At 38.3% G+C, this 27,071-nt stretch overlaps 1 protein-coding gene and 1 pseudogene across 14 annotated transcripts in view; one reads left to right on the plus strand and one right to left on the minus strand.

Annotated features, from left to right (window-relative positions):
• Nucleotides 1-27,071, minus strand: part of MEIS2 (Meis homeobox 2) — a 203,315-nt gene that overhangs the window by 114,188 nt on the left and 62,056 nt on the right. The window lies entirely within an intron of this gene.
• On the plus strand, nt 2,638-2,831 carry LOC308497351 (translation machinery-associated protein 7-like; annotated as a pseudogene). The gene has a single exon. The product of its transcript is annotated as a translation machinery-associated protein 7-like (transcript).

The following is a 27,071-nucleotide window of genomic DNA, read 5'->3' on the forward strand; positions in this document are numbered from 1 at the left end:
AACATCATTGTTACATAAGCAGACTTAATGAATAAGTCACTGTTAATTAATGTAAGTCCTCACTGTGATTTTATCCAGCCATTCCTGGTTAAACAGGCTTTAAGTTCTAAATGAAATATAAAGCTTATCTGTCAAAGTCAAAGGACATTTTTAGAAGAAAGGGTAAAATGATAAATGATGGATGTGAGAAAAGTGAACTATGGGACTTCAACAGGGACACAAGTGACTTGACTGAAAGAACCAATGGTACAAAACCAGGATTCCAATGAATGGGATTCTCTGAGGAGTCAGAAGATTTCGGGTACGATGGTAGCAAAATCTGTTCCTGCTCTAGGAACTGGGGTGTCATAGTGCCATTCTTGCTGATACCCCACCATTCCAGGCATTATTTACTAACTGATTCACTGAATTCTGGAAAGCAGCTCCATATGACCCCTACTTTGTAGGATATAACTTTTGAAAATGAGTTCCTAACACTAATTTGATCCCTGTAGGAGAGAATTTCAAAGGTGGGCATTATTTCTATGTATATAAGTGAATGAATGACACATCTCTCATAGAAATGGGGGGTTCTGTAAAGCACTTAGAGATCCTTTGGGCAGTAAAGAGATGCATTATTTTTATTGTTATCCAATTACTTATAATCTTCTTCCATTGTGTTGGATAATTCTTTACATGAGTTTTTTAAAAAATAAATCTTGCCTGTTTGTATGTAGCACATATTTATTTTTTATATTCTTATTTTGACGACCGAATTTTTTCCATTTACTTATTTCCACATCAATTTTTGATAGTGATTCAGCATCACTGTTGATTTTCATACCAAACAACTCAATCATGTTATTAAAACTTTGACAGCAATAAAGATACTTACTTATAAATAAGTCTCAAACTGAGTCACAACCTGGCAGTCTCTTTTTTTTTCTGAAGTACACAAAATATTTGGGCACTCTAGCCATATAAATGTATTCCACTTTATGCAAATGAATATAATTTCAGTTACCTAGAGAAATTTGAAATGCCAGCTTATCTACCACTTTCAAGGGTGTAACCTTGTATCTTCTCCATCACAGCCTGATCTACGGTAAACTACGTTGCTTACTTTTAATTTATGCAAGTCTACCTTGAATCACCCCTTCATTACTCATCTTGTCTCTTTTTTCTATCACACAGATAGCTGATAGCTATATTTCTCTCTTAATAACTCAAGATGGTGCCAATTAAATTCTCTTTTTTTCCTCAAAAATTCTCCCTCTTAAAACTGATATAGCTCACTAGAGACACAAAGCTGTTAATTGTTCACCTGAGAAAAATTTAAATCTACTTCCTCATGGATAAGCCAATGACCACGGACTGCTGAATGCCTGAATAACAGTAAAAACAAACTCCCGCCGGCTCAAAGTTTTGAAAGCCATGCTGATGCAGCTTTGTGAAAACATGTATGGCTTCATGCACTGTTTCCAATCTGGACCATATTTGGGAATGTACATTTTTCTTAAAGGAACAGGCTGGAGATTGCTAGGTATGTAGGAAAAGACTAAGTCATCTGTCTGTCTTCAATTGATAACTGAGGTTTCAGGATTCTCTGCCACCTTTTCCTAGCTGAACGAGTCCAGACAAATATATTTATCCTCTCTGGGCATTATTTGTTTGCTTCGTATGTGAAATGGGAATAATAACAATGTATGAGTCTGAAGGCAAGAAATAGAACCTCTCTTGAGAGTTCTTTCAACTTTAAGGATGGGTTGACATGTCTAAGGGCAATCCTATTTCCTTGCCAGTGTGATTAATTTCTTGCCCACATGGAAAGGGGTTTGCTAGAAGCTTCTGGTAGGCTGGGTTCTTATGAGAGATCCACAAGAAGCCACTTTCAGCCAGGGATTGGGATGAGGTCACCCACAACCCAGGCAGCCACCTTACTAATACAAAGAAACCCAGTCTGAGGGTGGAGCCAACATGTACAGAGGGGATAAAAGACACTCTGGATCTCTTGAGGACACCACTGAATCCAACTCTGTTTCCTCTAAAGCCCACCATATCATACACTTTGGAACTTTCTCATTATCGTTCAAGCCAGTTTGTAAAGGGATTTTCTGTTATTTGCTGCCAAAAATTCTAATACAGTTTCCCAGCATCTCTTTCTGAATACATACTTGGAAACGAGATTTAGAAAATTCCTTGTTCTTCACTCTAATTCTTAAAAATTTCAATTCAATGAAGAAAAAACCCCCTAAGATGAATTTCCATTAGCCTCTGCTGCATTAATAAAGATGCAGCTGGTATTTTTAATAAATATCCTTGACGTTTCAGCAGCATGCTAACACCTAGCATCATGTTGTCTCCAAGAGGCCTGCAGACCCCTAGAAAACTACTTTTCATTACATAGCGAACCTTAATGATTTTACATCTCACATTCTCTTCTTCATAGAAGTATATGCGTGGGTTGAAACATCTGAATTCAATAACTATATTGCTTTTTAAATGTTCAGTTGAATATAAAGAATTAAACAATAGAAAAGTATTCATTTATATGCTACCATTATCTATTCTGAATATAGCAAGTCAATTTAAAGAATGCTTAAAAGTAAGAGCATTTCTGCTTCCGGTGGCAGGTATGGGGAAGGGGCGGCAGGCGCCATGTCCAGCCATGCAGGTGGCAAGAAGAAGCCCCTGAAGCAGCGCAAGAAGCGGGCCAAGGAGACAAATGAGGAAGATAAGGTATTCGAGCAGAAGCATAAAGAGGAACAGAAGAAACTCAAGGAGTTAAAAGCGAAGGCTGCGGGGAAGGATCCCCTGACCAAGGCGGAATTAAGAAATCTGGCAAAAAGTGACCAGTTCCTCGTGCCTGGGGCAATGGTGATCCTTAATTCCATTCCTGTTTTAACATCTGGATTCTCTGCCATCACACCTGTCACCACCTAGAACTAGAATTAACTGTTGTCTTGGAGTCTGTTGTATATGTAAGAATAAACTTTTGTAAATTAATAATAATAATAATAATAATAATAATAAAGTAAGAGCATTTCAATTTTTTTTCTTAGATTATATTTTGGTTTTATTATCCACTCCCTAGTGTGTGTGTGTATATATATATATATATATACACACACACATATAATTTACATAATCTCTCACCGTATACGTATTAATATAATCTCTTTTATATATAAACATGTATATTTACATAATCGCTAGGACAATTAACTTTGGTTTTACATTTTTCACAGTTTTATAAATTAGTAATAAAACCAACCCAATGTAAACTCAGTAAACTAAATAAACTAAATTTCAATAAACTGTTTCCCACAGTTGGAAATTTTGCATTTCCTCTCAAGTTTCATGACCTTTGACCCATTTACATGGGTTTGTAAAAGTATGTAGGTGAGTAAAAGCCTGCAGAGATAAAACACAAAATGAAGTATGCTACTTGAATTCTATCACAAAGAATCACTTTTCTTTCAGAAAATTTATTCATTCAAGTCTATTTCTATAATAAATCTCCTCAATTTTTCCTGTAATATTTTAAGTACATGAAAATTTGAGTGGGATCTTTAGATAAAGACTTCCACTCACTTTAATATACTGTCAAAAATGATTTTTTAAATATTTCAAAAAGTTTTTAACTGCTAAAAGGTAAAAGTTTGCCATTTGCTAGAAAATTATCAAAACTATTTTAGCTTATTTGGAGCAGGCATTAAAGTTATTGATTTGGGGGAGAAAAGAGAGAGCTAAAGTATTTTTAAGTGAAGCATGACATAAGTGCAAGAATGCATTATAGGAACACACATAAGAAATGACATTCTGTGTAGCACACATTTATTTATAAAGGAGAATTTTTTCAGGCTGAAAATAAAGGAGAATGGAACCCTAAACCAGTACACATATCCTCTACCTCTTAAATTACCTTTTCCCTATTGATTGGATTCCTTAAGATAACCCATGTAAGTGGAACACCTGTGACCATAAATTTAAATTTAAAATGAAATGTCAACTCAAGCATAAACCCAACATAAATTTGGCCTCACCTTCACGTTAATAAATTTGGAGTTCAGGTTTGTTTTGTTTTGGGTTGAAAATATTTATTTCATTAACAAACAATTCTAGAGTGCAAACATTTGTCCTTTTAAGCTGAAGCCAATATTTATTTTAGCACTGCTAGGATACCTAAGTGTTATGTAAATGGGAAAATACTGGCTGGAGAAACATTTACACAAAAGATTGTGCCTATTAAGACAATGAAAATGTTTTAACATACATCCTTTGGAACGGGTTTATGACAATGAGGAATTATGCTTCAATTATTACAAAAACATGCAATTGGGGGAAAAGTATTCTAGGAAGTTGCTTCCTAATCATTTTGATACTTCACAAAGTTATCTTTGGAAAACTCAAAAGATTTCCTCAATTTCCTTAGTCTTCTATTGACAAGGGACTGAAAATAAGGGTTTGAAAAATATTGATTTGACTATAAAAATATATATTAATGTGTACAATCTTAATGTATGTATGTATACATATGCATAGAGAGTAAATATGGGTATGGATAAATAATTGAATCAGTTAAACTAGCTCCTCACATATTTAGTAGCTGCTCAGCAAAAGCAGAACAAATGAAAATTGAATTAATGATCTTATATAAATGGGGGTAAAGGAGATGTCCAGGCCACATTTGGTGTTTCCTAAGCCATGTTTTTTCATGGTTTGGAAAATATTGGGAAGCACTGCTTCAGGTGAATTACCCAGGCTCTTTACATCAGTTGTTTAAAATGAACAAAAGAACTTTCTGATTAAACAGGGGGATTTATGGTTGATCTGGCTTTATCTCTTGCTCCTCCCAAATTCACTCACATCTCCACTTCCATCACACTAGAATAACATCTAATTTACAATATTAATCACATCTAAAATGATTTAGGGAACACAGGATAAACTTGATCTGAGTTAACAAATATCATCATTCCCATCATAGGTCTCTCTGCCAACCTCCCTGTACATAGCTTTGGGTTTAGTCACTGTTCCACAAATGAAACGCAACAATAGTGTACCGCTCTTCATGAAGACATGACAGGGAAACGTTTATTGGATTGAAATGTACCTGAAATATCAGCTAGTCTATAGACATTTCTCCAGGTGAAAATACATATAAGTAGCTCTATGTGTGTAAATTATATCTATGTATGTAATTTTGGAAGTGGAAGTAGTTGTTGTACCACACAGATAATAATAATTAACTTACTAAATTTAGAGATATAACTTTTAAAGGTAGTTAACCTCTCATCTCTACACATCGTTCAGTCATGCAAATCTCATACATTTACAACTCTGTCACTTTCAGCAATGACCGATTTCAAGTATAGCTGAATTGTATGAGAAGTGCTTGGACATAAGTCCATCATACTTGAACTTTCCCAGGACAGAAATTATCCTGGAAATTATCCATAGGACATCTCAAGTAAAAAAAGAAAATTCCTCATTAAAATACAAATTTATATAAACACAGAGCCCAAGAGAATTAGTTTTCTTGATTATTGAAAGTATTTGTTACTGCTAACATGACAGAGGTTGAAAGTAACTGCATTTTCAGTAACTGTATTTGACTTAAATTCTGTGTGCAATATGAAAAAGGAATATGTGGATAGATCAGCATCTATGAGTGATTTTACAGCCTACAGATCCCTATGTGAATAAAGATAGTTGTGGTTTGATTCATTGCCATGGGTTTATTAATACCAGGTTTTACCTGAGGCTATTGGTTACAAGCCTGTTTGGCAGTTTTTATTCAAGGCAGATTAATACTCTTGACAGAGGGCTCTACTCATTGATGCAGTTTTGTGGCATCAACACAATTAACTTTCCTTCACTGCACATCAGTGGCATGTTAAGTTTTTCCTAACAACCTCTATGGATGCATATAATCTCATCACAATATATGAAGCATGTCCAATAAAAGGAACATTGATGGGTAGTTTGGCTCGATATAGCAGCAAGATTTTATAGTGACTGGACCAAAGAAAGGTGGAATTTGATCATTAAAACATCTCCCTGCTCCTCAGTCCTTTCCCAACAGTATGACCGTGTTAGAAACCATAGATTGCTAAAGAAGAAGTGAGTGGAGAGATGCGCAATATGTTTGCAAAGAAACATGCTTACATTTTTATCATTAACTGAACTTCGGAATCTAATCATACATCCTCTTCGTAGACCAGTTTATAAAGTGCCTTATAGGTGAAATGGTGCTCACTGAAATTGTCCATGAATTTCACTGAGAAAATGCCATAAATCTTTACTTTGTATGGGTTTTCCCTTACCACAATTTGCTTGCTAGTGTGTCTGTGTGTGCATGCATGCATGCATGTGTGCTGTACATCTATATGCTGTCTGTTCAACATGTATTTGTATATCAATACGCTGCACAAGTTACTATCACATGGCTATTTCTGTCAGCATGCTAACTAAAATTACCATAGTGCACACAAATTCAATTACATTAAATTCTTTCTTAGAATACCTTTAAGTAATTTACAAATCGTATTTGGACTTGTGGACTACTGATTGCATTTTTCAGATGGACGCATGAACGATTAGAATGATCTTTCGTCAGCCCAACTTTTTGAGCACTTCTGGGGTACAGAGCATAAATTTGTCTACCAATATTTTTCTTCTGTAAATGTATATTTCAATCTCCATGACCCTAAAAACCTGGCAGTATGTGGGTTTTAAAAGACATGAAATTATGCAAGCAGAAATAAGAAAGATCCATTCTGGAGGAGAACAGACAAGACGACATGGTCAAAATATTGGTGATTCTTCACTAGGACACTAAAAGTGTGGGTGGGAGAAAAAAATACTGGTTTGGAAGATTTCACTGAGTCCACAACAATCCTTCCACTCAGAAAGCCAGATGGCACCTTAAAGCAAAGCTAAGACAGAACGTGAGAATAAGGCCTGAAGAAATGAGAGTGATAGAATCTTGTCTGAGAAACAAAGATGAGCAGAAGAGAGGAGAGGAACAACGATGATTTTCAGAGGAACTGAAACAGCTTGATGAGTTCAGAGCCTTGGCGATGGAATAAAAATAACTAGAACTACCATTGCTTACAACTTTTGTGTTAGGAGAAAATACAGTATCCCTGTTTTACAGTTGAGGAAACGGAGCTCACCGTGATTAAATGACTTGCCCATTTGACCTGGTTAAAACTGGGTTGCTTAACTGGACTAAGCAGGATTGACATTCCTGACTTCCTCTTCTTTCCAACACAAACATGTAGAGACAACAGACTTTCAACACTTGAGTACCCCAAAACTCCACTTAGTGAAGACTTTTACGGAGGAGCATACAGGGAAGAACCCAGGGAAAACAAATTGTCCTGAGACTGAATTGCATGGAAAAACCCAGAAGTCTTTGCATGGTAGTGGCAAAAAGTTACCAACAGCAGGACACCGGGAAGCCTGCTTGAGCGTGCCTTGGGTCCATTGCTTCAAAAACCACTGTGATCTACTTCAAAGAACTTTATAAACCACATGCTTTGATTTGATATATGTGTAGTGTAGACCCAGTTATCAGAGACAAAACCACAAGACCTTTATCTGAACTTCAAAGTCAGCCAAAAAATGCAAGTGTAGGTAATTCCCAAAATTGCCAACCTAATTCTCAAATCCCAAACACTTCAAATCCTGTGTGAATGCAGCTCTCTATCTGAGAAAAGTGGAAGAGATAATGATAGAGGGGAATGACATAATCCCAAGATGATTTAGCCACAAATGGAAAGATGCGTTCTCTCCAAAAGAAGTAAAACAAGTGACAATTTAGTATGAAGCTTGCCTAGAAAGGATGAAAGACAACATCTAAGAACATCTAAGAGTAGGGTATAAAAAGCTACATATACTGTTTTGGTGTCTTCCATCATTATCCTAAACCTAATGCATTTCCACTTGAACTCAATTCTGGAATTGTTATCATTTAGACCTAAGATGTCAATGGATGATGACAGCTCTCGAGGAAGCCCTCTAAAGTTTGGCAACATGAAGCCCAGCTTCAGAGCACAAGTTCCTTCAATGATTGGCCCAACTGTCACCAGGTAACATTCAATGCTATACAGGAAAGGGCCTTAGGAAGCATTCCTTCCACAATGCCTTCAGGATGGGGAATGGATCTAGGCCCGCTTAGGTCTCAGGTCTAAGGGGTTTTGCTTCCTTATCAGTATCATTGATTTTAACCACAGACCCAAACAGATTGGGATAAAAGGAAACATACCTGCTCAAAAACTTACTCTTTTTTAACCATGAAAGTACCTAATTCAAAAACTTTAGGGAAACAAATTCTTTTCTTTTCAAGAATGAGGCTTTCACTTGCCTCATGGCCCAACACGTTACTTGAACCCAAGTCCACACTACAGTGAGTAACTCTTGTCAATATTTAATGGAATGCTACGCCACGTATGAGGTAGTGTCAGCTTCCTAAGACCAAAGAAAATTCACATATCATGGGGCTACCCAGATGAAGTAACTCACAGCCCCAGAGGGCACAGATTTCTGCTTTATGTAAATCAGAGCCTGTCACAGCATGCATGATTCACTGCTCAGGGTGTACTCTCCTGTGACGAATGAGTCCCGCTTAATTTGGCAGTGATTATGCGGGTTGCTGGCCCTCTAAACCCCTTTGAACTTGTAATTGCTGCTGGTTTAAATAATGAACATTAAGGGGAGTTGGATTCATAAAACTGTGGATAATTACATTTTTTTTCTTTTTCCCCCTTTGTTTTGATGCGAGTGTGTATTCACTCTCACACACACACACACACACACACACACACACACACACACACACCCCTCTAAGGTCACTGATCACTGTATCATGCCAGGCTGTGATCGAAATAAACTGCAGTCTTGTTCAAGGGTTGGTCAGGGAGGGAAGATCTGATGAGGGGGAAGTAGAAGGGACAGCAGCAGGGGAGAGAGCATCTGCGAGCTGAGCAAGAAGGTGATCAGAAAGGCCTGGATGCTGTAGGAAAGGAGGGGCACTGGCACTCATGCATATTCATAGCTAGTCACATCTGTAGCAGGCTTGCTTTCTACCTTTCCCCCTCCTGTGCACTGCAACACTGAACACTAGTGCAAACAAAAGGAGGGGATTTTGCAGATTCATCAGGCTCCAGATTTCCTCATGGTGGTGAACGTTCTCTATGCTTTTGAAATTCCATATATGGATTTAAATTTTTAAAAGTATATAGTAGGAGAGGAGTATTCTCTTCCCTTCCATCATGAACGAAAAGCACCCCAGCCCCACAGTCATGAGATGGAAGGAATCAGAGTTACACAACATATGGATGACTCCAAGCCAGTCCTCCTTTCTCCCTCCTTTTTCTTACAATGGGTCAAATCCCCCAATATCCTTTGATGCAGCAAAAGTCATATTTTGATTTTAGTTTGAGAAAAATGAAACATTATTAATAGGTGACAGAAACCAAAGTTAGCCAAGTCAGCTAGTTACTACCCTCCCTGAAACGACAAAGAATGAATGATAAATTTAGCAGCCTCATGGTCCGTTTTCAAACAACGCCGCTGAGATTTATAGCTTCGCTGCTCCCATGGCAAACTGAGCGGCTCACAGAAAGCTATCTGTTTTTGATTTCACTGTTTTTTCTCCAGTTTTTATTCTTTTTTCTATTTGCAGGATTTTTTCTTTTCTGTTTTTTTTTTTTTCACTCTACATTTTCTTTTTCCTGGTGTGAGTCGAATATCAAAGGCCAGTGTTGGTAAGCCTCCAGCTTGCAAAAGCCACTCAATGGGATGTTATTAGAACCTACGTCACAACGTGGCAGACAGTGATTAATAGCAACTGTATCAACGGTAGCAACTTAAAAAAAGAAAAGACCCTCCTGCAGCTAAAAAGAGGTCAGTGAAGTAAAAATAAGAAACGTCTGCAAGAACCCAGGGCCCAAGAATGTTCTTGAACAGACAGTATAGTATAGTATAGTGAGATTGTGTTAGACAGAAAGAAGAAATTCCTACTATTACGCATATAATAGAAACTTTTACCTTTAAGTCAGTTATACTTAAAACAGCTACACATTAATTTAAAAATGAATTTTGTGTATGACTTTGGAATCATTTTATTGATGTAATGGTGTCCCCCAAAATAACTAGCAGATGGATTTCCACCCCCTCAATGAAACACTGAAACAAATTGCAGAATTGTCAAAATTTTATCGTGAAGGCACACACTCTATAAAAAGGTTGATTTTAAATGAATTGTAAATTTGCTTCATTGCACAATATTTTTCTAAAATTATAACCGGAAAGTATTCTCTGTTTGATTTTTCAGCATATCCTTTCACAAAACACATCTGCTGTGAAGTATTTCTAATTTGTGCTAACTGCTTTTTAACAAACACACAGTTGTCACGATGCCATCTAATGTTATTGGGGCAAAAAAGTATATTCTCCTTCACACTCATCATAATAAAAATGTTGAGCTGTTTCCAATGAGGCAAACCAGTGGAAAATAATACAATTATTTGAACTCCAGATGCAAGTGACATATAGGAGATTAAAGAAATGAGGAAGGACAGACATACAGTCAAACCAGACAATCAAAGAGAACATGGTACAGGAGCTGGAGGTGGCTGAACTGGGAGAAAAAATAAGCATATACAGAAAGCTTGCCAGATGATGTCTAATTATTAGGGAGGTAACAAGCAGACTAAAAAAGAAAACCACCACCAACTAGAGTGTGTCATAAGATTGGCCAACCACAGAAAGGATGGAAGATGGGATGTACTCTTAGCTTTAAAGAGTGAAAATGGAAATTACCTACTTACAGTCTAGGTCCTCTTTTTATTTGCCATCTATTTCCATCTCACACCCCTCATATGTGTTTGGTTAGTTTTTAAAAGGGACATGGGATTCTACGGTGTTTAGGTCAGAGGTGAGTCAATGACACCAAGAATTTTGAAGTTACTCCAACGTCAAAATAATTATAAAAATTAAAACACATGTTACCCCACTTGAAGGACAGACATAATGATAACAGCTAACCTTCCCCAGTATTTAATTGGGACGATGTGGTATATGCTTTGCCTCTGCATTACCTCCTTTCGACATCCTGACCACCCAGGGAGGAGGCATTATTATTATCCCCATTTGACAAAGGAAGAAACTGAGGCCGTTACGAGGTTAACTAACTTGCACAAGGTAACTCGGTCCATAAGAGATCCTGAAGCCTCATCCAAGCTTTCAATCATTCAATGATCACTGAGTATGTCCTTTATATCTGGAATCAAAAATCCACACACTCCAAATATCTTCTATGGTAACCTTCATGGAATTATAGAAAGCAAAACAAAAACCAATTATGCAGTCTAGTCTGTACCTAAATGATACAAGAATTGTTTTTTCACTTCTAGAACCTTGTACATGCACTTTAGAAAAAGGGAGAATATGGCTATCTAACCAATCGGATCCACATCATCTCATTAGTATTTTAGATTTATTATATTATGCAATTTCAATTTACGAGGCTTACAATCTAAATTTTTGAAAGTAGTGTTGATTTGTGCAGAAAACATAAGCAATAACTATACATGCAAAAAATTTTATTTCATTCAGATAACTGAATTATGAGAATAAAATTATACTTGTGTAGGCTAATATCTAATCTGAGTATAAAAGGCGATAAATGTTACCACTAAAATTTAGACTTCTTGAAATACCCAAGAATCCAAGCAGGCTTTTCGTCCATTCATGCATTAACCAAGTAAATCTCTCCAAAAAAGTTCCCTTATAATATATCAGTACAACAGAAGAAAATTTTTGTCATTAACAAGGAAAGGTGATTACAGTTTGCTTTTAGATATCTCTACTAACAGCAGGGCGTAAGGCACTCATAATACAGAACTTCAGATCATCCTTTGCTTCTTTTCTTAAAAACCAGCCACAGAATGGAGGAGAAAGTCTTCAATACTGCCCCATCTCTGATGGTTAAGTAGATTCTGAGTAATGGCTATCCCCGACATCACCCAGCAGGCCAGGTCAGGCACTGAGGGTCCCACATTACATTAACTGCAGCTTCAAGCCATGGGACCATGTCCAGACCACCTACAGCTACAATTCACGTCATGTTGTGAGGGGCGAGAGAGAAGAGAAAAACTAATTATTGAGTACCAACCTTGTTTAAGGCACTGAAATAGGCTGTTTTACATATTCTGTTTCATCTGGTTCCCCTTCCTACTTAAACAATCCTACCTAGTAAGTGGCCTCCTGTGAGTCCAACCAAAGTCCCGCACTTAAGTCCAATGTTACTAAGACTCCCTATTTCACCCCTGTTGCAGTGACGCATACGTAAGGACTCAAGGTCACAAGGCAAGTCTTTGTCAAAACTTCAATATCTTTACTTCCATTTTGTCCACTGCCCCCTTCTCATTTATCTTGCCCTATCTGTGTCAATGGAATATGCACTGTATCTACAGTACACACATAACGAGTAGTAATTTGTTATAGAATCATCACCACAATACCATGTATTCAGTCACACCGTACAGCATCCAGGAACTTAAAGGACCTTCTAGATGACTCATAGGAATAAAACGAGCGTCCCAAGGAGAAAACAAAGTCTTAGGTCTGTGCATGTGCGTATGGTGCTACAGAGGGAAGGGAAAGTGTGGGGAAACGGGGAAGACAGCTGCACATGGCTCTGATGAGCAGGGCCCAACAACAGGTCCTGTTTTAGATGCTGCCAGGTTCATTCCAATTGCTCACAGTGTGGATCTCAGATGTAAACCAAACAGAAGTGACAAAACCCAAAACCACAGGAGCAAACACTGGCTTTCAAGTGCTGTGGGAACAGAGACATTTGTTTAAGTAACCACTGTTTTAAAATTGCATACATAGTAACACCAAAATAAACAGCTTGCTATGCTGTTTATTTTAAGATACACAATAGTAATGTAAAGTGTGGCTTGCCCTAGATCCGGGGAGCTCAAACATAATTTACAGTTGTAGAGAACCCTAGGAGGACCCAACTACACGCCAGGACTGTCTCCTTCCTGATTAGATAACAGTGAAGGTCAGAACGCACTGCTTTCTGTGCGGCAAAGAGCAAACAAGCCACCACAAAGCTCCTGTTCCTCCTGCTCGCTGTGAATTATGAATCGAGTCCTGTGGAGAGCAGGGTTTGCCAAGCCTCCTCTACAAAGCATGTATTAATCACAGGTCCCGAGGAAGGGTTAAGAGCACAGCCTGACAAACCAGGGGAATGAGCCTGTCTGTCGACCTCAGTTCCCTTAGTCCCTCCTCTCCCTGATCTAAACACCAAAGGAAAAAAAGAAAGAGAGGAAAAAAAAAATCTTGAAAATACACAAGCTGGATGGGGCGCTGAAACATATGTAAAACTGAACTCTAAGGAAAAACAGCTAGATCAAACAAACCTTAAGCATGCTCAAGATAACAGCTCAATTTGCGGTTTATCCTAGCCAACTGAGTAACCATCCTTGCGCCTTCTCTGCTCCTCGTTCCTTCCTCTACCCAGGTGCTTCGGGAGAGACCTGGTAGGGATCTTTATTTCTGTTTCTCTACTTCAGTCCTTGACAGTATCTTAGATAGCTTCATAAGCAAAGGCCTGCAATCCTAAAGGTGTTAACGCCTGACATTCTGGTCTTTTGTTCTGTCTCATCACATCCTAAATTACCTTGCCTCTTTGCCCTCATCCTCACCTGCTGTGTCATGGAATAAAAATAACTTGGATCTTTTCCACAAGCATAGCTTCCATATCCTTGACTTTTTTGGAACTTGAGTTTGTCCTGAAAGATTGTGTCCCTAAAACTTCTCTGCTATGGACTGAATCATGTCTCCACAAAATTCGTGTGTTGAAACCCTCACGCCGTTGTGACTGGATTTGAAGATAGAGCTTTTAGGAGTCAGTTGAAGTTAAGTGAGACCGTAAGGGTGGGGTTCTAATCTCACAGAATTGGTGCTCTTATAGGAAGAAAAAGAGATCTCTCTCTCTCTCTCTCTCCACACACACACACACACACACACACACACACACACACACACACACACCAGAAAGGCCATGTGAGGACATAGTAAAAAGGTGGCCAGCCCTGGATTTTATCATGCAGAGAGGCTGCGTTTCTGAGACCTTAACATGTTCCCTCCCTGATTTTCTGTTCTCCCTCTTACTCTTCATCTGCGTTTGCAACCCCTCAGCGGGCTCCCTCTGTTTCCCAAAGCACTACTCACTTTATAAGCCTCCTTACTCAGCATGGTTCTTTATTAAAATAAAATTTATTGTGTTGTATTATAAAATATAGCACACATTGTATAGAAAATTTAGACCATACGGAAAGTATAAAGGAAGTAAAAAAAAGTCATCCAGATCTCACTACTCAAAGATAATCACTGTTAACATTTTCCTTCGTTCTTCTATGCATATATTCATATATATTCAGTTTTACAAAACTGGAATTATATCATACATACTGACTTTTCTGTTTTACTTCACCTGGTAATTCACTGATTTTTTTTCCATATCTTAACAGATTTTTGAGAACATAATTTTTAATGATTACACAGTAATCCATAATAATCTACTGTGGTCTACAGTTGAAAATACAGGTGATTTTCAATGTTTTATTGACATAAATAATTATACACAATTTTTATGTATGTTTCTTATTATTTCTTTATGATAAACTCCTAGAAACTGAATTACTGGATCAAAGGATAAGGACCTAATTATTAGTACATATTGCCATTTTAAATTTCAGAAAGATTAAGCCAATTTTTATTGTCATTATTAAAGCAGATATTTCTTTCCACACTGGTCAGAGTTGAACACTATTTTTTTTCTTTTTTCAGTTTTTCTTAATTTGATAGAAAAAAATATTTTGTTGCTGATTTTTAAATTGACTTGGTTACTAATTACCTTGAACATTTTTCAAATGCCTACTGGCCATTTGTATTTCTTCTTTTCTGAATTATCCTATTCACCTGTGCCTTTTTATCTATTGCACTTTTTCCTGATTGACTTGTAAATTTTATTTATTAAGGACACTAATATTTTGCTTATTGTTGCACATATTTTTTCCACTTTAATATTTACCTTTATTTTATGGTGTTTTGTTGACATTCTAAAGCTCTCATTTTATTTTAAATTTAATCTATCACAACATTTTTATAATTACTTTTATGCTCTGAAAGGATTTCACTAGAGACAAATAGTTATATCTACTTCAAAGAACTCTTAAATGTGGAACATACTTTGATGGAATGTACTGATCGTTTTTTTCAAAAACGGTTAAACAATTAACCAAAAACCATTTATTGAATTATACTTTTCTATTCAACTGATTTGAAGTGATGTCTATAAAAGTAATACAGCTCTCCATACATTAGGATCGATTTATATATTCTTATTTCGTTCACATGCTCGTTCTGCTTATTGTGTTAGCCACCTTGCAGGTTTATAATCTATTTTAATAATACTCAGTGCAACACCTCCCTCATTTTCCTTTCCAAAGGTATCTTGACTTTTCTTAATTGTTTCATTATTCAGATGAACTGTAGAATCATTTTTCATTCATGATCCCAGGAAAGATACCTCATTGGAATTTTGATTCACCAGCCAGCCATTTCAAGTACTGTCTAACTAAAACCCTTCCTCTCACCCAAGTTGCCAATCCCAGGCATGGGTTTTCCCTGTTGTCTGCTGCCGCCCTCTCTTGCTCCTGCATTTCTGAGCTCTACCTCAGAAAGGATGAAATGATGTGGCAAGGGTCCACTCCAGTCTGGCCCTCTTTGATCTAAGGGGTTGTGCCTTCCTAATTCACTTTCCATCACACTGTCCACAGTCACTATCCATCCAGTTAGAGAAGCTCTTTTCTGATTTCCCTTAGCTTTCTTCTTTTTCTTTACAAAATGTGTCTGTCTCCTACCCACGTTTCACCTGTGCTTTCACCTCCATTTTCCCTGGTCTCCTCTTCTTGAACCTTGCATTAACCATTGTAATTATCTCTACCCCCCACCCCCACCACCCACCCCGCACACACTCCTACACTTCAGTCTCTCCCTCCTGGATCCTCTGCCTATGCTGATACAACACCTGATTCACCTGATACACCTCTGCTAATAAATCCTGCCACCCCCATGCACTGTCCTCTGCTCTTCCTTTGTTCCCTTCCAACTTTGCCTGCTCACTCTTTAGTCTGAGAATTCAAAGGTAGGCCATGACCCCAAGTGCCAAATCCAAAGGCTTATTTTTAGTTATCATTGTCCTTGATCTTTCTACAGAATCTACTTCCTCCACTTAAAACCTCTTCTCTCTTCACATGATCTGATTATGCTCCTACTAGTCTGATTTATCTCTGCTCATTACTTTCTCTCCTCCTCCCTTTAAATGTAGTCTTTAAAAAGATTCTGTCCTCTAACCCCCTCTCTCTGCGTGCTGTTCTTTAGTTACCTTTACCCAATGTCATGGTTTCAAGCATTACTTCTATAATGATCAACCCCAACTCTCACACTATCCTCTCATCATTTCTAACTACCACAGAGGTTCCCCACCCAGATATCTGGCTTCTGTGTCTAAACACAGGGCCTCAATATACCTTCCCAAGTTTTCCCGACTATTATCCCATACATATTCTGTGCTTCAACCAAAGAGGATTCTGTCCTAAGAGCTGTAGCATCCACACATCTCTGAATCAAAGATAGCCTAATTTGATATCCAGATGGAAACTATCTTCTGGGGAGAAAAAAATCCCACTAGTTTCTTGGTGCCATAGATAATTCTGTGTCTCATAGAATTCCACCGTCTTTAGAGTGGGCCTCTGTGACTGCCATTTTAAAGATGTAAAACTGCTCTTCCCCACCAGTATAGCCAAATGAAAACTGGCAGGCTGGTGAACCAGTAAACTCTCAGGATGAAGAGTTTATGGACAGAGAACAAAGATTTCCAAATCCCCAAGGACCTTGGTCCAAAGCTGTAATAATACACGTGGGAATAAGTTTATTGTGAGGTTACTTTGCTATCATCCAGTTTTTTCTCTTCAGTTTGAGTTTATAAAAATTTCAAAAATGCCTTTGATTCATGAGGCCACTAAAACTGTGCCACAATATGAACAGTCCATAGGATCTTTTAGCCTTTTCTTGGTACATACGACGCTAATTGTAGGATTTGATCCTCATGCCACACAGACTTAGGTCAAAAGAAACAAGTACAATATTTTTCTTTGAAAAGTATTTTACCCATATACAAGTACAGGTTTCATAGAGCTAGGACAAAACAAATTAATTATTTCAGTTGATTATATGAAAACATCAATGAATATCATTTTATACTTGCACAGTATTCTGCCCTTTTCAAAGGGCTATTTCTAATCTCAGCTAATCCTCAAAACAACAAGGTGAGAAAACCACAGCTCAGGAAATTAAATGACTTGCCCAGGATACCTCAGAGAGCAAAAAGCTGAGATGAGACTGGGATCCTAGTTAAGTAACTTTACATTGGTCCTAACTCTCCTGCCTCTGGTGTGTGTGTGTGTGTGTGTGTGTGTGTGTGTGTGTGTGTGTGTGTGTGTGTATGTATTCTTATAAACAGTAGGAATTTTTTTCCCCCACTCTGAAATGTTTGTTTCCTCTTTTAAAGCACAAAGAATTTATAGATTGAACTAACTATCTAAAGGTAGGAAAAGCACTGATTCTTTTATGAATTACAGACATTTCCATTGGCTGCTCCAATCAGGCCCAACCAGAGATTCATGAAAATTTAAGCACCCTTCTATTTAACTGGTTACAAACACACTTCAATAAGTGGTTTTTTTTGTGTGTGGGGGATAGATATTGACAAGCAAGTACAAGCAAGTAACAACCAAAGAGAACTAAATCATACTTTCAACTTGCTCTGCAAAGTAAATAAATAAATAAATTTCAAGCTGTTTTTGAGGATGGTAACAAAAATCATACTAAAAACTGATGTCTTCCCACACGGACATATTTGATGATCACTTAAGTGGTTCACCAAAAAAACATAAAAGCTTCAGGATTAAGCAATAGGAGGGGTCTTCATCAAGGTGCATCAAGTGATCAGTGGGATTTTTCCATACAGGTCTAAATTTATATTTCCCTACAAACTTGGCAAAAAATGAACTGAGCCTATAATTGACTAATAATGATCTCATATTGCCCATGCCACCTTACCACTTTTTTTTTTTTTTAATTCACTGTGAGGCAGGGTTCAAAACAATTGTAACAATTCACCAGCTGCCTGTAGGTATCTTGAAAACACTGAAATGGAACCTATAGACTGTTTACCATGGGGGAAAAAAATAAGGCTGCTTTTATAGGACGTTCCAACATGTCACCAAACCTATGGGGAATAATCCAGCATTCATCTCTTGCATTGACAAACACCTTTTTCTTTTTGAAAGACTAATGTAGCACATACCCACTCCCCACCCCCACGCCACCCCCTACCCCCCACTGCGCCCCATACAGTTGGGTTGTTTATTGTCAGCTTATGACAGGGTCACACACCATGTGTTCAGGGTAAGGAATAAGCCATTTGACAATTGCAGTATGACTGGAGTCATGGGATTATTCCTTTCTAAATTATTAGTTAGGAAATTGCCAGATATTTCCAAGTCAAAATTAATTTTGGAATATTTGTCAGTATAGGGGAATGATGCAAGAAGTAAATATAGCTAGACAGTTATAATGTGATAACTGAGGTATTAAAATTAAGAGCAGCAACAAGATTTGGTGCTGGGATTAAACAGGGTGGGTGTACATTATCTGCCTGTGTTAACAGCAAAGCAGACAGCAAGCTGGGGGCAGGGTGATTGGAAGAGAGCTGATTAGCAGCTCATGTTAATTTTCTATAATGCTCAGAATAACTAGATCATAATATTCTCTTCATTTCTTGTCACTCCAGAACCCCACATTAACAATTTCTTGAGTAGTAATTTTTCTTTTTTTGTGGACAAAGTCAGATTCAACAAATATTCATGTTATCTATAATAACCCAGAAGTAAAACTATAGTTTAAGAAAAATTATCTGCCATTATATTGTGACTTGACAACTTATCCACGATTAGATAAAAACAACTTAAATTAGTTCTGGCAGATTTGGGACTTGGCAGTTCAAAATATGAATAACAAATGTAAAAGCCTGAAAATGGTATTACTATTATGTTTTAAGAGGATAATACTCCTTTAAAGGGTACCAGTGATTACTTTGCATACTGTAAACAACGGCTGCCAATCAAGTTAGAAAGGAGTATGCAACACACAAATGTAATAAGGCAAATTCCATTCAACCAACCTAATGCTTCCTAACCAAGTCACTATTTCTCAACAGGAGCAGTGGGGCTGGATATCATCTTTACACTTCATCATCTGTTCCGAATTGCAAAAGCAGACTACAGCACGAAGAAGGCAGGGCATTTTGGGGAGTCCCCTGAAATCTGTGCAGTAACAGTCTCTAAAACCAAAATTACTCCTGAACGTTAAGGTCACTTTAGGACCCTATCGGGCAGCCAGGCTGAGGGACAGCGAGTGTTCGCCGTTCTCATAACCCCTTCAACTTGGCCTTTAATTCCCAATAACTCCACCTCCCTACAGCATACACTTGCAAACTGTGGTCATGTGGAATGAAGAAATGGAAATTTTCACTATGATCTGAATGAATATTCAGGGGTTTCACTAAACAGCATTTAATGACACTCTATTCTTAGAGTTTTTAAATAGCTGAATATTCAGATATGCACATGCCTTCTATTTTCTTTTATTCAAGGGTCCTCAATTCTCCATCTCCTTGAATTCTTTAACATATTTTTAAACAATTATACATAGAATGATATTTTATGAAATTGGGTGCTAAACTTTGAGCTAATAATTATTTTAGTTTCTTTTTGATGGTAATTTAATAAGCATTCCATTCTTCAATCTTCTCACTCATTTCCTCATTTTAAAAATGTGTCTGTCAGCTAGTGGCTCATAATCTGGGACTTAATGTTTTTAGTTTATCTCGGCGGAACTTCTTTTTAAATAGGATTGTCTGATGTACTTTGGAAATGTCTTGACCAAATGTTTTTGCACGGAGGAGACCACACATCTCATCACCCCCCTGAAAGGCCTCTGTCACCGCCACTGTACTGAGGACTTTACCTCAAAGTCATTCAGAATGTGGACAAAGGCTGCTGAATCCCAAACACATCAGTCTTTCACATGCAGAACCCCTCATAATCCAATTCTAAACACCAAATTGGGACTACAAGGCTATGACACAGCAGCATGCAATCTTTTTTTTTCTTCAAGAGAGACGAAATAAATTTAGTTGCAATTTTATTTCTTCAAGAGGCATTTCCAGGATTCAACACAACATTAAATTTTTGGCCTGTCTCTTTAATTTGAGAAATTGTAAAAACGACGACAGATGGCACATGGAATTGACTTATGTCCTCTATTCTTTACTGAAGAGGGGAGTGCAGAGAAACTTTGAGAAAGGCAGAAGCTACAGTATGCAGGTCGCTCTTAAAATTATCCAGTGGTTCTTTGGACAGCTAAGATCAGAATGTTCAGGCTTTCTCTTTTTGACATTCTTTAAAACCAACCAACACTGTTGTAAGTTGCCACTGGTGATCACAGCCCCAATATTCAGTGCCCTCCTGTCCCAATCAGGACATGATGGATGTGCCATTAGCTCTGAACCTCGGCAACCTCTGAGATTATCACTCTTCACACCCTAATCTCCCACCCCCACCCCTCAAAATCATTATGAAATAGGGAGAACACTCAAGCTTACAGTTAATTGGAAACATTGCAAGAGAAGAAGAATGCTTAGGACAGCATGTCCACAGGAAAATAAATTACCCAGCACTGTTATTTAATGCATTGTGACATCATTTCCTGAAATTAAACAGAGATGACACCAATTCAGATGATCTCCAGTATAAGGTTCCATTCAAATAATTCACAGATGTTTTCTCCTGGCAAGGGGAAAAACAATGCGAAGGCTAAGGCTAGGGGTGGCCTCACTCTGCTGCTTGTGGGACGCTCTCTCTGCTGGTGTTTTTCAGCTGGGTGTTCTGGAGATTCATTTCCACAAAAGTATTTCTCAGCCGTTGAGCGCCACTTGTATTCAGTGCACGCCTGTATCTCTGACTGTGAGAACGGTCTTTTCTCACTGTCCAAGTAAGGCCAACAACATTTTATATTTGGTATTAATTTGGCCTGTACTGATTAGTATTAAGTAGACACACTCTCAGAATCAGGAAGGCACGCGTTTTCAAGTAGAAATAACGCATTTCCAGGAAACAGGGATTCCATTAACCATTCAAGACCCTTTAAAGGATGGCTAAGGATAGAAAAGGTCACAGTGTCTCCGTGGATAACGTTGTGGGAATGGACAAGTGGAGAATTTGGGGTAGAGATGAACAAGGCGGGCAGCACTCTCTCTCACCCTTGGTGATGTCATGATGTCACCCTTGGAGATGTCATTAGAGGCCACAAGCAGCTGGAAACCCAAGCACACCACCCACAGACTAAAATATTCGATATTTGTGCAGCACATTGCAATACACAAACTGACTACATCATCTGAACCACACAGCAACCCAACCAAGTAGGGCATATATTTACTCTTTTCATTTTTTATGTAAGAAAATAGGCTCAGAGGTTGAATAGCGTACCCCCAGATTACAAAGCTCAAAACTAAGTCTTCTAATTTCACATTCAGTGACCCCCTCTTAAAAAAAAATGCCATATTGTGCCGTCTCTCAGAGAGCCTAGACTTTACCACTCTGAGGAAGCTGGAGACTCCAGATTCTGTTCATACCCCTTAAGGTGAAAGGAAGCATTCTCTACCAAACGTAGGCCCCGCTGAGGCATTCTGAATTATTCTGTAACCAGTTTCTTCTTTACCTTCCACCCCATCCCAGAAGGCTCACTGGGATGCTCTGGCTTTCCATCAGCACCAGGACTCTCTGATGCTGTCACCTAGCACCATGGGGCAGCCATCAAATGTTACGTGGCTCTATGTTCTCTCCTGCTGAGGAACATTTGGGACTTGACTGGCAAAACCTGGTCTCCCCATCTCACACAGTCCCAGGAAAGTAAGCAGTAACTTCAGTTGCCCAGTTCCACTTGTCAAAGCCTCCTGCTAGCCATTCGACTAGATTAAAATACGGATTCTAGTTACTCTACATTATGTACTTATTGTAAGAGCCAGGCATGGGCTTAATGCGTTACATGATCTCATTTAATCACTGCAACAACCCTACTAAGTTCGTTCTAGAATTTTCCCCATTCTACAGATACGGAAAATGAGGGTTAGAGAGAGTAATTGCTCAAGATCACAAATCTACTTGTGTTGCAGATCCCAGGCCCTGTACTCTTAACTGTGACACCATAGCATATCATTTAAGGAAAAGGAAAAAGCCATCTGGATCTACCCAAGATAAAGAGAACTGGTTAGAAGGCAAAATAGTCTTAAGTCAGTCTAGAAGGTTGCAGTCTAAGTCAGACAGTCTCTCTCTCTTTTTCTCTCTCGTCTATATACACATACATTACAATAAAACTCACTGGAGAAGAGATATGTTTCTCTAATGTAACATGGAACTCTATTTACTCATAACTTGGATACAATGTTTCTGTAGGAAGGTATACTTTAAAACCCATTTTTATTGCCAAACAGAGACCTTCACAAAATCCCATAAAGCAAACTTTAATAGGCCAGGAATGAAACTCTAATAGACCAACACCTGAGAGGGAGGCTCCATCCTTCTCCCTCACCACCAGAGATAGGGAGGACAAAGCATTTTGCCCTGAACAAAAGGCAGAGTGTTTAGAACCTGCAGTTTCAAGAAGGCTGCATGGTATTATATCACTTTAAAGTAAATTTGCTTCTGATTCTGTACACATATCTTTAAAAGAAGTTCGACATCCCCTAAGTGTGAGCTTGATCCCTATGTTTTCAAATAAGAAAACCTTTAGTCAGAGACTGGTATGAGCAAGTGGTGTCTTTGTGTGTGAGCACTTCCTGTTTTCATTCCATGATTAAACATATTCTTTGCAGCACAACTAGGGGAGCTCTTGAAGGTGGCAAGTGGAGGTGCCTGAGAGCCTAATTGAGCACACTAAAGGCTTCTTGCCATGGAGGAGTTTTTCAGGGTTATGAATAAACCGTTAGCCTGGGTATTATCTCTTGCTGTTTCTTTCTTTAACTATCTTTGAAGTCAAATAAAAACAGTTGTAATGGCAGGCTTACTTTTATGATATCGTAATCTCCATGTGTTAGTGAAAGGAATATACTTCCCTAGGATTTCCCTAAGATTTTTTTTTTTTTTTCCATTGGGTACTTTCCAGCAAAAGCACATACATTTCCAACAGATTCTTTCTTCGATCTTCACTAGATTTCTTAGTCTGAGTGCCAGGCACAGCCATTAACCAAGAGAGAGGGGGTAATAGCACATACAAAATTTTCAGTAGCTGAACTTAGAAATACGTAACATACATATTTCTTCAAGAGTTTATATATATATATATATATATATATATATATATATATATATATATATATATCATACATATTTCTTACGAGTTTTTTTAAGGGAATTTTTAAAAGACATTTTGGAAATTGCTAGTTAGAAACTAGAAACTAATTATTTAGCTTCAGGTTAAGGAAATTCAAAGTGCCTAACTCTGAATACGAAAATTCCTTAATTCATCAAGTAGTTTGTTTTTTTAAATGCTACTTTGAATTTGGTTTAAACATTTTCTTCAATATAATCAATAAGCTGCAAGTATATTACCTTTTCCCCTAAAGCTGGTGGTGCAAAGGAATTTGAACTGTTACAATTGTAGTGAAATTTGTTCTTCCAAGAAAACTGAAGGTTAATGATTTTTGTCATATTGAGACTAAGACTTAACAATTGCTACAGTTGGCCTTTGTTGAGGTGGGGTTCTTTTTTCTCTGGGCCTTTTGAGGTATTCAGAATAGGTGACAATAGCTTGCAGTTGAGAACATATGTAGAGAGACCCCTGTGGCTTATTGGAAAAAGTTGCTCCATGCTGGTTTGGTGTTTGGAAAAAAAAAAAAAATACAACCAGAGTTCTTTTATGTTCTGCTAGTTAATGAATGCATGAATGTCAAAATGGGCCAATGGCCCATTCAGGGGGCAAAGCCTTACCAGCCCCCTTCTTTAAGAACACATCCTGAGATGCAAAATACATTTGCTTAACAAATTAAAATAATGAGATAATTCAATTAGTTTCTTTTTTAAAAAGAAATAAAAAAGGGTACATCAGGATTATTGTAGTGCAAGAACAGGTCATACTGCACAAAAGCGAGCAAACCAGTTTGAAATAATGTTAAAGAGACTAATAATGGAGGAATGCACACTGAATCATACACTTGTAAAGAAATTTACATGAAATAATAATTTAGTCTACATCTATTTTCCGTGAGCTACAGCCAACATTTCACTTTGACAGTTGAAATTAATTAAAAGACAGAAAAAAACATAGTAGGGCATCTCTATTTCCAAGGACTTCCTCAGGCCGTTGGAGAACATAAGAAAAGAAGTCTAAATTAACATGTCTCTAGTTAGGGGTCTCTATTCTTGGTTTCTGAGCTCAGAATTATAGCCAAGTAAATCTTTCAGCTCATTAAAGATTAGAAAGTAAAAGTTTTACAGGACCATCCTCATCAACGTTACTGAACCTCTTCTCTTCAGTTGGGGAGAAATCTGGATGCAGAGAGAAATTCTTTCAAAGAGAAAGCCAAGGAAAATTTCTTTCAGATACAAGGGAGGTGCAGAAAAGGCAAGGGGGAGAGGAGAAGAGAGAAAGACTGGGAGACAAAGCCAGTGGAAGAAAGTAATGAAAGGGCCATGTTGTGAAAGAAGGTTGTGGGAGTAGAAAAATAAAGCACTGAGTGGAAAGCAAAAAGAAAAGGGGACTGAGAAAAAAGGATGACCAGAGGGTGGGACAGAGCAGGGCTCTGACTAAATGTTCCTAAGCAGAACCAAAACCTGTGAGCATGGGAAGGGAGACTGCAATGTGTAAATCCTGCAACCTGTACCCCTTATTTGAAATATGTGGAAATGGACAGTCCAGAGAACTTAAGGGACTTAACTGAGGTTCAGCCCCCAACAGAGGAAAACTGAACTTGAAATGCTGGTTTTCTGGACTCCCCAGCTCTGACTATTTGAGCTCCTCTCCCCTCTCCAAGGACAGGCATTAATTAAAATTTTCAGGTGGACAGAGAATCCTGCACACAGCCTTGTACATATTTAACTCGAGAAATGCACTTGCAGGGTGGGGATAGTATCATCCTGCACAGCACAGCCACAACGAGCCACCAGGAATCACTGGCCTCTCACCATTCTTTGCCAGTGGCCACGGCGCAAGTGAGTTCCTTCCAGGACAGGGACAGGATGAGGCAGGACGTTCAGCAAGGGCTCTGGGCACTTCCAAAGGAAATTCAAATCTCAGAACACAAGTGGTGAAGGAGAACATTGTCTTGAAAAGAGAGGTGCAGAGAAAGTCTTCTGTATTTGGAAAGGCTGGAGAAGTAGGAAGCGTTCAAGACAAGAAAAAGGCCCTTTGCTCTTCCACATGCCCCCACCTTTGACGCGGACTGTGTTGACGACAGAGGTTGTGAGATTTATATGCAACTGTTAAAGGTGATAATGATGTTAGCAGTCATCCTACAGTGGTGGGAAAAGCATAGATTTGAGGACAAGGAAAGCTTGAGTCCTGGTCAAAGCCTGACCGTGAGCTAATCACTTCCCTTTCTGGGTCTCAGTTTCCTCATTTGTAAACCAAGCAGCTGAATTTTCGAAGGTTCTGTTGTTTTGTGATGCTGCTTGGTTTTTATGACTGAGGGAGATGTTTGCTTAGAAAGCAATGGTTGAAGTCTTTATTTTGGGCCAAGGAAGGTGGAGCGTGAAGGAAGGCAGAGGGAGGAAAGTGAACAGGTAAGCTCCTGGGAGGAAGCGGCTTGCCTGCCCTCCATCCGCAGGCCGCTACCCAGCCTCTCTTAGTTGCTACTCTAACCAAACAAACCTTCAGTTAAAAAATGAGAAACCCCTCCCCTCACACTCACTCGACTTCCAAATTAAAAACATTTTACAGGTTAGTAAATCTCCAGCTGAGGTGATGTAGCAAAGAACAGCTGTGAAGTAATTTTGATAATGATGAGAATAATAAGCACATGGCAAGGTTCAGGGAGTGTTGTTGCAGCTTCAGTGCTCCTGAATAGATAAAAGTGATTAAATACTCCTGATTATCCCTGACCAATACGTAATGGATTTACAGCCCTTTCAATTAGTCAGTATTTGCTTAGGACTCATTATTTTGTCTTTGGTTAAGTAATCAGCCCAGAGACCGCATGTTCTGTCTAATTCCTCTGAGCCGAGGCAGTGCAGGGCCCTGACCTTCGGAATGGCCATAGCTGCAAGGCAAGAATAACCACTGCCACGGTAGCCTCGTTGGTTCTCCCGCTAATCCTGACACCACGGGCCAGATCGATACACCTTAGTTTGCTACTAATGTCCTTACATCAAAATGGCCGATTTAGGAATGTGAATCTATCGCTTCGCCCTCCCCACCACCACTCCGCCCCTTGCCCTTTGTAGCTCTGCTAGAAGAGCAGATCAGCAGCCACCACCATAAATAAAAGTGGAACCTTGTCGTAGACTCATGACACTGTAACTAATGTCATTCAGCATGGCAACACGCAACATGGATAATCAAAGACCTTCAGCCTTCAATGCGCTACTCTATTTCTAAGCATTAACCTAAATAGAGTGGCCTGAAAACAATATTATAGCAAGAAACAGCCTCTGAAATCTTCACCATTTTTCCAGAATTGCCAAATGAACAGTAAAAGATAAAAGTGCCTAGTTCCTCTGTAAAAAATGTATTGTAATTTTTTTGTCACGAGAGTCTTAGAGTCAACAGTATATACTGACACATAAAACCCACATAAAAACAAATGCAAACAGGAGGATAAAGATAAATTGTTACTTAAAAACTGTTGCACATAGTTGATCTTTTCCCAGAAGTGAAGAGGG

This window comes from Rhinolophus hipposideros (assembly GCF_964194185.1).
Source record: "Rhinolophus hipposideros genome assembly, chromosome: 5".
In the NCBI taxonomy this organism is placed as follows: Eukaryota; Metazoa; Chordata; class Mammalia; order Chiroptera; family Rhinolophidae; genus Rhinolophus; species Rhinolophus hipposideros.